Source organism: Anopheles merus, unplaced genomic scaffold, assembly GCF_017562075.2.
Source record: "Anopheles merus strain MAF unplaced genomic scaffold, AmerM5.1 LNR4000019, whole genome shotgun sequence".
Classification (NCBI taxonomy): Eukaryota; Metazoa; Arthropoda; class Insecta; order Diptera; family Culicidae; genus Anopheles; species Anopheles merus.
The window spans coordinates 223,745-236,292 of NW_024427599.1; positions in this window are offsets into that span (position 1 = coordinate 223,745).

The following is a 12,548-nucleotide window of genomic DNA, read 5'->3' on the forward strand; positions in this document are numbered from 1 at the left end:
GTCGCCTACTCGGACGGTAATCCGCGTCGGGGCTTTGGAGCTGGAAATGACCACCATCTCCGTTTTCGCCGGCGCCAGTTCGAGATGGTGTTGAGCCATCCACTCCATCACTGAGGTGATCGCCTCTTCTGCAGCAGCTTTCACACTGTCTGGGGTTGTGCCTGGGACCAGCAGCACCAGGTCGTCGGCATACCCCAGGATCTCCGCATCGGGTGGCAGGGCGATGTCTAACACACCGTCATACATCGTGTTCCACAGAGTGGGGCCTAGAATAGACCCCTGTGGAACCCCTGCCGTGACGGACCGCACTACCGGGCCATCAGAGGTTTCATACACCAGCTCTCGGCCCTGAAAGTAGCTGTGTATGATGCGTTGGAGGCCGGCCGGAACTCCTTTCGACTGCAGCGCAGCGGCGATGGCCTGCCAGCTGGCCGTATTGAACGCATTCCTAACGTCTAGCGCCGCAACTAGTAGGAAGCGTTTGTCGCGTCGGTTCGTGCGACCGAACGACATCGCACGCTGGCCGGCCTCAACAACTCTCTGTATGGCACCGATGGTCGAGCGCCCTCTGCGGAAACCGTACTGTCGGTCCGACAGTCGTGTCGCTTCCGGATCCTCCAGATGCTCGTGCAGCCTGTTGAGGATCAAGCGCTCAAGCACCTTGCCCAGTGCATCCAACATGCACAGGGGCCGGTACGAGCTGCTCAATCCTGGGGGTTTTCCTGGCTTCGGGATGAGTACAAGGCGCTGCCTCTTCCACGCTGCAGGAAACGTGCCGTTAGCGAGGCAGTCCTGGTACAACGCTGTGAAAACCCCCGTGTGCTCGAGGATGGCTGCTTTCACTGCCGCATTCGGGATACCGTCGAGTCCCGGGGCCTTTTTGTTGGCCATGCGGCGTGCGATGAGTTTTAATTCATCGTCCGAGACATCTGTTACTGCTCCTGGCCGCTCCTCTCCCTCGATGATTGCCGCTTCTGGCCAGACGAGGGGCGGGTGCTGGGGGAAGAGATCGGACACAATGTGTTCGAGCCTGTCCCGCTCCGTCTCGGGTGGCGTCCGTCCACCACGGAGGTGGGACAGAACGACGAGATATCCGGCTCCGAACACATTCTCTTCGGCGATGTCGATCAGCTCCTGGAACGAGTTCCGCTTGCTGGCCTTAATCGCCTTCCCCAGCTCCGCCCTCGCTGTACGATGTTGTGCTGCGGCGATGCTCCGCTCTTGCAGGTCGCTGGTCTGCTGCATTCGATCACGGGCGCGTTCGCAGTTCTCTCGCAGCAGCCTGAGCAGCGGCGTCCACCAGAACAGGTCACGATGGGGGTCACTGTGCGACGTTGTAACCCGCTGCATCGTTTTGTCACACGCGGCGAGCATGATCTCGACCATGCGTTCATGACTCACCGCCCGTTCTGAGAACCGCTCGTCCAGCAGCGTCGACAGGAAGGCTCGCTGCGAGAACTGCGTCGCCTTGTAACGCCTACCCGCGTGTCGAATGCGTCCCTGCTGTCTTCTCGATGGTGGTGAAGGCTCGTTTGCGACGGGAACTGTGGTGCCGACTGTGTACGTGATGTACCGGTGGTCGGAATACGAGTACTCACCGCACACGTTCCACGTTCCCGGCTGCGCGATGGTTGGTGTCGCAAACGCTACATCGACGATGCTTGCTGTTGCCGCTCCGTTGCCGTCAAAGGTGTTCGTCGTGCCCTGGTTTAAAACCACCAGGTCTAGCTGCTGTATGGCGCTAAACAGCTCTTCCCCCCTCTCGCTGTTGCGCTCGCTTCCCCATTCCACATGCCAGGCGTTGAAGTCGCCGGCTATCACGACTTGTGAATGGGTAAGCGCTTCGAGCTGCACCGCTTCGATGAAGCGCTCGAACTCGTCGGTAGGCTGACGAGGTGGTGCGTAGCAGCTGAGGAATGTGGTGCCGCCGATCTCGGCAGCGACGAGTCCCGGTGTGTTGCTGCACCAAATTCTCTGTAGGGGAAGCGACCCAGTAGCGACGATGGCGACCTTTTTTGAGCAGTCAAAGGCCCATCGACCGTTGTTAACAGGCGGCCGATACAGCTCCGACAGCAGCAGCACGTCCACTTTCTTCTCTCGGGCAGTTTGGAGGGCAATATCCTGGGCCCTCTCCCCTCTGCCCAAGTTGACCTGCATTACTCGCAGTTGTGGGGTCATTGTGGAGCCGACCGGGCGCAGTCAGGGTGTCCAATTGTGTGTGGACCACCGCACTTGAGGCACTTTAGCTGAGAAGTGCATACTTTCGCCATGTGCCCAACGACGCCGCAGCGTATACACATGTTTTGCCGATCGTCGGGTGAACGGCAGTCATGGGCCCGGTGACCCAGCTCGAGGCAGCGATAGCAGCGCACACGCTCTCGAGGGGTCGGTGGCGCGGCTCTGATTTTGCTGACGCAAAAGCCCAGCTTAATCTTAGTGCCGTCGAGTTCCTTCGCAAACTTCGCGGGCAGTCGCACGTGCGCGCGTTGGGTGCCATCCGTCATCTTTGTCATCGTTGTGGACACAATTCCCGCTCCCGACTCGAACTTGCTGTCGAGCAGCGAAGTCAAATCGTCTTCTCGGGCAAGCGGGTCGACGTCATGGACGACAACTGTCGTCATTTCTGTGACGTGCCGGCACACTCCAGCACTGCCCACGATGGCTCGAACCTGTTGCAGCATATACTGCGCATTCGCCTTGCGGCTTAGCGTGAGTCGCAGCAACGCCTTACTGGTGCGACGGCCCAGGACGACGTGGTCCTTAAGCGGCTTGTACCGCTCGTCAGTCCTGACTGCCGTTTGAACAAGCAGCAGGAGGCTCTCCCAGTCCTGACCTTCGTTGGGCGAAACCTCAATAAGCTCGGGCTTGGCCGGCTTTCGCTGCTGTGTTCGCTGTTGCTGAGGTCGCTGCTGCTGTTGACGCTGCTGTTGTGGACGCTGTTGCTGTGGACGCTGTTGCTGCTGCTGCGGCTGCTGCGGCTGTTGCTGCTGGTGCTGCGAGCGCTGCTGCTGCTGTCGCTGCTGCCGGAGCTGTGGTGGGACATAGCGCTCACCTTGCTGCTGCTGCTGTTGCTGCTGCTGCTGCTGCTGCTGCTGCTGCTGCTGTTGCTGCGGTTGGCGTTGCCGCTGGGACGGGTGGCCTCTTACCACCGTTGTCCAAAGCTGCTGCTGCGGTTGCTGCTGCTGCTGTTGTTGTTGCAGCTGCTGCTGTTGCTGCTGCAGTCGTGGGGGAAGCTGCTGCTGCCTCTGTTCGCGTCGAGGCAAACTTTGCTGCTGCTGCTGCTGCTGCTGCTGCTGCTGCTGCTGCTGCTGCTGCTGCTGCTGCTGCTGCTGCTGCTGCTGCTGCTGCTGCTGCTGCTGCTGCTGCTGCTGCTGCTGCTGCTGCTGCTGCTGCTGCTGCTGCTGCTGCTGCTGCTGCTGCTGCTGCTGCTGCTGCTGCTGCTGCTGCTGCTGCTGCTGCTGCTGCTGCTGCTGCTGCTGCTGCTGCTGCTGCTGCTGCTGCTGCCGTTCTCGTTCGCGCTTCCTCAGCCGCTGTTGGCGCTTCCGGGCCGTTTCCCGGTTACCGCCTTGCCCCGACGACTGCTGGAGGGTTGCGTTCGCTGCAGTCTGCAGCTCAAGCACCGAACGAGTGCCCGTGAGCAGCAGCTCGTTCTCGCGGCGGAGTGCCGCGTTTTCCTCGCGGCAAAGTCGCAGCTCCTCCAGCGCCGTCGTTAGCTGGGCGCCGATGCTTTGAAGCTGTGCCATCAGCAGGGCACAACTTCCCGCGTCGATGGGCCCAGCAACTACCGCGTTGCCCGGGACAGGGGATGCCGTTGGTGTTGGCTGTGCTGCTGCTGGTGGCTCCAGGTCCATGGCCGCCTCCGCTGCCTCACACTCCGACGCGGGTTCCGGCATCGCGATGATGGTGCTATTCAGCTCGTCGTCGTCGCTTGAATAGCACACATCCATCATCGGTGTGGCCGGGCGCTCGATGGGTTGTGGCTGCATCACAGCCACCGACCCTTTTCTTGACCGCAACTGGTACGGCCCACTCACTTGTGGGGGTTGGGCCTCGTCGCCCATCCCCTGCGTTGTTGAATCACTTTCCCGTTCGTGCGCGCACCTCTTTATACGAGGGTATGGACGCAGCCCGTCGCACTCTGCGTTGAACGCGCGACACGAAACGATACACTACACTCAAGGCTGGCAACACTGCCGCAAGCGTTTTCGACCAAGCTGGCCACACTGCTGGGTAGCCGGGCAAGTGCCAATGTCAGCAAACACTTGCCCGTTCAGCTGGGGCTACCCGTTTCGGAGTGGTGCACAGTTGAAATTTTGGCCACCTGTCAAAAACTGGCAACCCTGAAACGGCCGAAAATGGCCACGATGGCAGCACTGGCAGATAGCCGGGGCGATGCTGATTCCAGCGAGCACTTGCCCGTCCGGATCCGACCAGTGGTTCCAGAGATAGACCAATTTTAATTTTGACAGGTGGCGCCCTCTAGTACTTTGGTGGTGCAGTTAGACGTCACGAAACTGGAAATTGCACTGTTCGCTTATTTACCGTCCGATTTGGACGTCCGGGTAGTCCAGACAAGCCGAATTTCCCCGCGCACCCGTTACACACGTCTCCTGAATTTTTCCGATTTTCCCGGAAAAGTTATTCCGGAAAAACACTATTTTTCGTGGAAAATCGCTCGTAACTTTTCACAGGCTTTTCCGATCCGCGATTTTCACACACCGGCGGGTTGGTCTTTCACGGCCCTACCGTTTGGCGTTGGAATTTTCCGGATCGGGCAATTTTCCGACGAGATATGGCCGGAAAAGCGCGTGCACATACACTTTTTTGTTTTTCCGATTTTCCGGAAAATTTTTGGCATGCGCCCAGAGGACGGCGGCTCCGCGAGTTACCAACAAAAATTTTCCAAATCGGCCCACAATTTTCCAACTTACGGCACTTTTTGGGTTTGCACTGTATGCCTGTGACGTCACGCCCCGTACGGCCGTTGCTGACGTCACAGCAAATGACCGTTGGTCAAGGGGGGGCAGCCGCTGACGTCACAGCCGTTGACCGTTGGTCCAGGGGGGGCAAGATTTTCGTCCAAGCCCGGCCGGCACGTGCCAAGGTCAACCAAGGGCAAAACTTTGCGCAAACACGTCTGGACGAACCGTATATTGTGTACACTTTACTATAGGAAAAACTACCACCCGCGATCCTGGTCGTAATTTTCCACGGATTTTCACCACACTAACACTCGTCAACGGGGCTCGTCAGCCCGCGTCTTTTGACGTATTTTTTGTAAAAATCCGTTCACTTTTAGGCACTTTTTTAAATACTTAAGTATTTAATTTATACACTTTTTGCACTCCTAATAACTTTGTCAAACTTCATTTCGCGCGGACACTCGATACGTCGTTGAAATTGTCTTGCCAAGACGCTTCGAACGAAATGTCGTTTTCGAAAATCGGACCACTTTTCACAAAGTTAGTAAAATCGCCACTCAAAAAGTTCACTAACTTTTTAACACACTTTTTCAACAAACTGAGTATGCCACTTTGTTAAACTACTTGGCCCCGACTCAGATTTCGATTTTCATCAAAATCGGCCCAGTAGTTTTCGCGCGGTGCAACTTCAAAGTTTCCACCAAAACTTATACACTTTTTGAACAATTCGCCAAATTCTTTACACTTCCATAACTTTTTTGTTTATGGACCGATCTGGGCGTTCGACCACTCGCCAGAAAGGTATTTAGGCGACGCACACGTTGGTGTTTTTTCCGATTCGGTTGGCCACATACTTTTCATTATATTTCGAAAAAACACTTAAAAAAGTTGTATAACTCTTAATATAAAATTCGGTTTTTCACTAAACCACCCGATATGGGTATCAAACGATAGGTAATAACGTCCCGCACCATTTAACACTTTGGTTGGGCGAATCTAACCAGCTTTTGCCAAGTTATTTTAGAAAAACCGCGTGCACACTCACTTTTTTGTTTATGAACTTTTTTCAAAAAAATTTTGCATATGGCCGGAGGACGGCGGCTCCGCGACTTATCAACAAAAATTTTCCAAATCGGTCCAAAACTTTTCCACTTATGGCACTTTTTTCACTTTTCACTATATGCCTGTGACGTCACACCCCATACGGCCGTTGCTGACGTCACAGCAAATGACCGTTGGTAAACTCAGCCGCTGACGTCACAGAAACCGTTGGTCCAGGGGGGGCTTTCTCGTTCGACAGGGATAACTGGCTTGTGGCCGCCAAGCGTTCATAGCGACGTGGCTTTTTGATCCTTCGATGTCGGCTCTTCCTATCATTGTGAAGCAAAATTCACCAAGCGTAGGATTGTTCACCCTTTCAAGGGAACGTGAGCTGGGTTTAGACCGTCGTGAGACAGGTTAGTTTTACCCTACTGGTGTGTGCTTATAGTCGCTATCTTAACGGAATTCCTGTGCAGTACGAGAGGAACCACAGGTACGGACCACTGGCTCAATACTAGTCCGACCGGACTTTGGTATGACGCTACGTCCGCTGGATTATGCCTGAACGCCTCTAAGGTCGTAGCCAATCCGAGCTGATAGCGCTTCTCAAACCCATTAGGTGTTCGGAAGCTAGCGGGCCTAACAACCCTCTGAGATCCGTTGGAGTCTGCCTTCGCAGCCCGGCGTCTCATCCCGCTATACCTAGGCCGCAATGAGTGGAGTTCGCTGCACGTGTTAGTACCGTAACTGGGAACGCCGTTGGCTTGAGCTCTGCCCAACGTGGATATACCTAGTTTCGACACCTATCAACCGCCCGCAAACGACGGGACTTCAGGCTGGGAGCTGCGAGTTGTAGAGATGCGTTCGCATCGATCCTCTCAGGCGACCCATGCTTGGTGGTTTGTCCGTGTGCCCCTTCCTCGATGTGCGCAAGCGCGTCTTGGTCTGGGGACCACGTCGACACAGGGGATACTTTTGTGAGAGCAAGAGTGTACTTGGTTGAGTGTAGCAAGGGATTGCGTGCCCCTTCCTCGATGGCGTATTTAACCATCTTGGTCTGGGGACCGTGGTACCGTGCTCTGGTGAAGCTTGGTGCGTGCTCCTTCCTTGTCAGACGAGTGACTTGACTTGGTCTGGAGACCGTTCCTTTACACTAGTGGACAAGAGTTGGCTCCTTCTCCGTGTCAGACGAGTGACTTGACATGGTATGGAGCGGGACACGTAACACTGGTGAGCTTGTCAGCGTGCCTCCTTCTCGACTTGATTGTCTTGATGTGAGGACCGTGCGACCCACACCAGTACAGTCATACGGACTACCCATACCCTAGCGTTGAAGCTTGGCTACCTTCATCGTCAAGGGAGTGGGTTGGTCACTGGTGAAGCTTGGTGCGTGCTCCTTCCTTGTCAGACGAGTGACTTGACTTGGTCTGGAGACCGTTCCTTTACACTAGTGGACAAGAGTTGGCTCCTTCCGTGTCAGACGAGTGACTTGACCATGGTATGGAGCGGGACACGTAACACTAGTGAGCTTGTCGGCGTGCCTCCTTCTTGACTTGATTGTCTTGATGTGAGGACCGTGCGACCCACACCAGTACGTATACTGTACACTCATTATGGCTCTACCTTGTCCTGTTCATGAAGTGCTTAATGCAGCCATGGACTAGGTAATGGGTACTGGTGAAGCTTGACTTAGGCTCCTTCCTTGTCAGACGAGTGACTTGACTTGGTCTGGAGACTAAGGCTTTACATTGGTGGACATGCATCGTGCTCCTAGCTTGTCAGACGAGTGACTTGACATGCTGTGGAGAAGGTTGCTTAACACTGATGAGCTTGTCGGCGTGCCTCCTTCTTGACTTGATTGTCTCGATGTGAGGACCGTGCGGACCACACCAGTGAGTCATATAAGTACACTCGTAGTAAGCTTTTGTTCACCTTGTCTGGTCTGTGTTGTGCTCGACCGCCTTCACGGACAATGGACTTGGTGGATACTGGTGAAGCTTGGTGCAGGCTCCTTCCTTGTCAGACGAGCGACTTGACTTGGTCTGGAGACTGTTCCTTTACATTAGTGGACATGTGTCGTGCTTCTTCCTTGTCAGACGAGTGACTTGACATAGGTTGGAGATGGACGCGTAACACTAATGAGCTTGTCGGCGTTCCTCCTTCTTGACTTGATTGTCTTGATGCGAGGAACGTGCAGACCACACCAGTAAGCTTACATGCTCTCGTTACAAGTTGTATATGTTGACCCGTTTGGGCCGGTTGCCTTGCGCATGATGATGTTGACCATGTTTGGTTAACGTGTCGTGTGTCGAGGTGGTCGGTCTTGGTAGTAGGATGTCTTGTGCATGGCGTGTTGACCTCGTCGGTCGATGTGTCGTGTACGAGATGACCTACTTGCCCGTCGGTTGTCCAAGTTGTATGATGTGTTGACTTAGTCGACGTGTCATGTGCTTGGATGATTGGCGTACGGGTCATGTATGGTGTACTTCCTTCGGTTGAAGGGATGTACTAGTACATACTTGTATTAATTGTTTATTTCACGATCTGGTCTTTTGATTGGATCGTGAAAAAACGCTAAGTCCAAGAATCCTGAACTCGAGAGGAAAGCGCTGATGGCAACCTTTTTGACAGGACGTCCCTAGAAAACGGCTTTTTCCTTTTCGGCATTAAGTGGCATGTTTAACGTGGCTAGAACATCAATTATCCTGCAAATGGCACTCAAGCTTGGCAAAAGTCTCGAAACACTCCTATCTTGACGCACCGGCAACCGCAACACGATGCAAAACAAATTGCACGAGCTACTGATACTTGTACCATGCACGGTACACGGTTCCGAAAATTACGCCTGAAAGTATGCAATTTGGTGCTACCCTAGGGAACTTGTATGGGGAAGCCTACCTACGCGTGTCGCACGTTGCAAGTTGCATGGTCGTCGATCAGAGGCATGCAAAAGCACCTATCTAGGGGAATTACTCTACGTTCTAGTAGCTAGTGCGATTTTCCGGTCCAGCACGGCAGTACGCCTGCATGCATACAATCCATGTACCAACCATGTACCTAGGCGTTGGTCAGTAGCTTTTGGCGCCACATGGAGAAAGTATTCGAGTTCAGATTTCTGGGACTTAGCGTATTTTTCAAAACTATTAATGGAAATTAAACTATAAATGGGTCTCAAGCTAGGCGTTGGTCAGTAGCTTTTGGCGCAACATGGAGGAAGTATTCGAGTTCAGATTTCTGGGACTTAGCGTATTTTTCAAAACTATTAATGGAAATTAAACTATAAATGGGTCTCAAGCTAGGCGTTGGTCAGTAGCTTTTGGCGCAACATGGAGGAAGTATTCGAGTTCAGATTTCTGGGACTTAGCGTATTTTTCAAAACTATTAATGGAAATTAAACTATAAATGGGTCTCAAGCTAGGCGTTGGTCAGTAGCTTTTGGCGCAACATGGAGGAAGTATTCGAGTTCAGATTTCTGGGACTTAGCGTATTTTTCAAAACTATTAATGGAAATTAAACTATAAATGGGTCACAAGCTAGGCGTTGGTCAGTAGCTTTTGGCGCAACATGGAGGAAGTATTCGAGTTCAGATTTCTGGGACTTAGCGTATTTTTCAATCATATTAAACCGAATCAAACATAAAAATGATGAAACCTACACGACGTTCCTAGGTTATGGACGAAAAGTGACGATTTAGTGCCGGTCAGGATAGCCGTGCACCAAAATTGTGTACCGATCAGGGAAAGTACAACACGGAGGGCGCAGCCCGAGCGTACGCGTTCATGGATGTCCATGTTGGTACAAGTTGCCGGTCAGGATAGCCGTGCACCAAAATTGTGTACCGATCAGGGAAAGTACAACACGGAGGGCGCAGCCCGAGCGTACGCGTTCATGGATGTCCATGTTGGTACAAGTTGCCGGTCAGGATAGCCGTGCACCAAAATTGTGTACCGATCAGGGAAAGTACAACACGGAGGGCGCAGCCCGAGCGTACGCGTTCATGGATGTCCATGTTGGTACAAGTTGCCGGTCAGGATAGCCGTGCACCAAAATTGTGTACCGATCAGGGAAAGTACAACACGGAGGGCGCAGCCCGAGCGTACGCGTTCATGGATGTCCATGTTGGTACAAGTTGCCGGTCAGGATAGCCGTGCACCAAAATTGTGTACCGATCAGGGAAAGTACAACACGGAGGGCGCAGCCCGAGCGTACGCGTTCATGGATGTCCATGTTGGTACAAGTTGCCGGTCAGGATAGCCGTGCACCAAAATTGTGTACCGATCAGGGAAAGTACAACACGGAGGGCGCAGCCCGAGCGTACGCGTTCATGGATGTCCATGTTGGTACAAGTTGCCGGTCAGGATAGCCGTGCACCAAAATTGTGTACCGATCAGGGAAAGTACAACACGGAGGGCGCAGCCCGAGCGTACGCGTTCATGGATGTCCATGTTGGTACAAGTTGCCGGTCAGGATAGCCGTGCACCAAAATTGTGTACCGATCAGGGAAAGTACACTACGTTCCTATGACTTGGTGAAAAGTGTTGATAAAGTGCCGGATAGGATAGACCGTGGCTTATCGTACACATCACAAACAAAACCCCTTAGTGAGCAGTAGCAAGTGTCGATGGAACAAGCGAAGGCACAAACGGATCAAGTACAATAAAGAACTCTACGTACTAGGACTTCTGTCCAAGAATGGTGTCCGCGACGGGAGGGCAATGGTCGAGCAAGCAGGTTTCCCTAGTAAACCTTGTATGGTAAACATACCCAAGCGTGTCCGTATGCACGCAACGATAGTCACGAACGGGCACATACCTAGGGAAAGTACTCTACGTACTAGGACTTCTGTCCAAGAATGGTGTCCGCGACGGTCGGGAAGCAGGTTACTTATCATGGCAAACAAGTTAAATAGCTACCTTAAGAGAACGAAAGTTACTGTGGATGGAACAAAACGTGTGCCTAGAATTCCTTCCTGGTTTCCCTAGTAAACCTTGTATGGTAAACATACCCAAGCGTGTCCGTATGCACGCAACGATAGTCACGAACGGGCACATACCTAGGGAAAGTACTCTACGTACTAGGACTTCTGTCCAAGAATGGTGTCCGCGACGGGAGGGCAATGGTCGAGCAAGCAGGTTTCCCTAGTAAACCTTGTATGGTAAACATACCCAAGCGTGTCCGTATGCACGCAACGATAGTCACGAACGGGCACATACCTAGGGAAAGTACTCTACGTACTAGGACTTCTGTCCAAGAATGGTGTCCGCGACGGGAGGGCAATGGTCGAGCAAGCAGGTTTCCCTAGTAAACCTTGTATGGTAAACATACCCAAGCGTGTCCGTATGCACGCAACGATAGTCACGAACGGGCACATACCTAGGGAAAGTACTCTACGTACTAGGACTTCTGTCCAAGAATGGTGTCCGCGACGGGAGGGCAATGGTCGAGCAAGCAGGTTTCCCTAGTAAACCTTGTATGGTAAACATACCCAAGCGTGTCCGTATGCACGCAACGATAGTCACGAACGGGCACATACCTAGGGAAAGTACTCTACGTACTAGGACTTCTGTCCAAGAATGGTGTCCGCGACGGGAGGGCAATGGTCGAGCAAGCAGGTTTCCCTAGTAAACCTTGTATGGTAAACATACCCAAGCGTGTCCGTATGCACGCAACGATAGTCACGAACGGGCACATACCTAGGGAAAGTACTCTACGTACTAGGACTTCTGTCCAAGAATGGTGTCCGCGACGGGAGGGCAATGGTCGAGCAAGCAGGTTTCCCTAGTAAACCTTGTATGGTAAACATACCCAAGCGTGTCCGTATGCACGCAACGATAGTCACGAACGGGCACATACCTAGGGAAAGTACTCTACGTACTAGGACTTCTGTCCAAGAATGGTGTCCGCGACGGGAGGGCAATGGTCGAGCAAGCAGGTTTCCCTAGTAAACCTTGTATGGTAAACATACCCAAGCGTGTCCGTATGCACGCAACGATAGTCACGAACGGGCACATACCTAGGGAAAGTACTCTACGTACTAGGACTTCTGTCCAAGAATGGTGTCCGCGACGGGAGGGCAATGGTCGAGCAAGCAGGTTTCCCTAGTAAACCTTGTATGGTAAACATACCCAAGCGTGTCCGTATGCACGCAACGATAGTCACGAACGGGCACATACCTAGGGAAAGTACTCTACGTACTAGGACTTCTGTCCAAGAATGGTGTCCGCGACGGGAGGGCAATGGTCGAGCAAGCAGGTTTCCCTAGTAAACCTTGTATGGTAAACATACCCAAGCGTGTCCGTATGCACGCAACGATAGTCACGAACGGGCACATACCTAGGGAAAGTACTCTACGTACTAGGACTTCTGTCCAAGAATGGTGTCCGCGACGGGAGGGCAATGGTCGAGCAAGCAGGTTTCCCTAGTAAACCTTGTATGGTAAACATACCCAAGCGTGTCCGTATGCACGCAACGATAGTCACGAACGGGCACATACCTAGGGAAAGTACTCTACGTACTAGGACTTCTGTCCAAGAATGGTGTCCGCGACGGGAGGGCAATGGTCGAGCAAGCAGGTTTCCCTAGTAA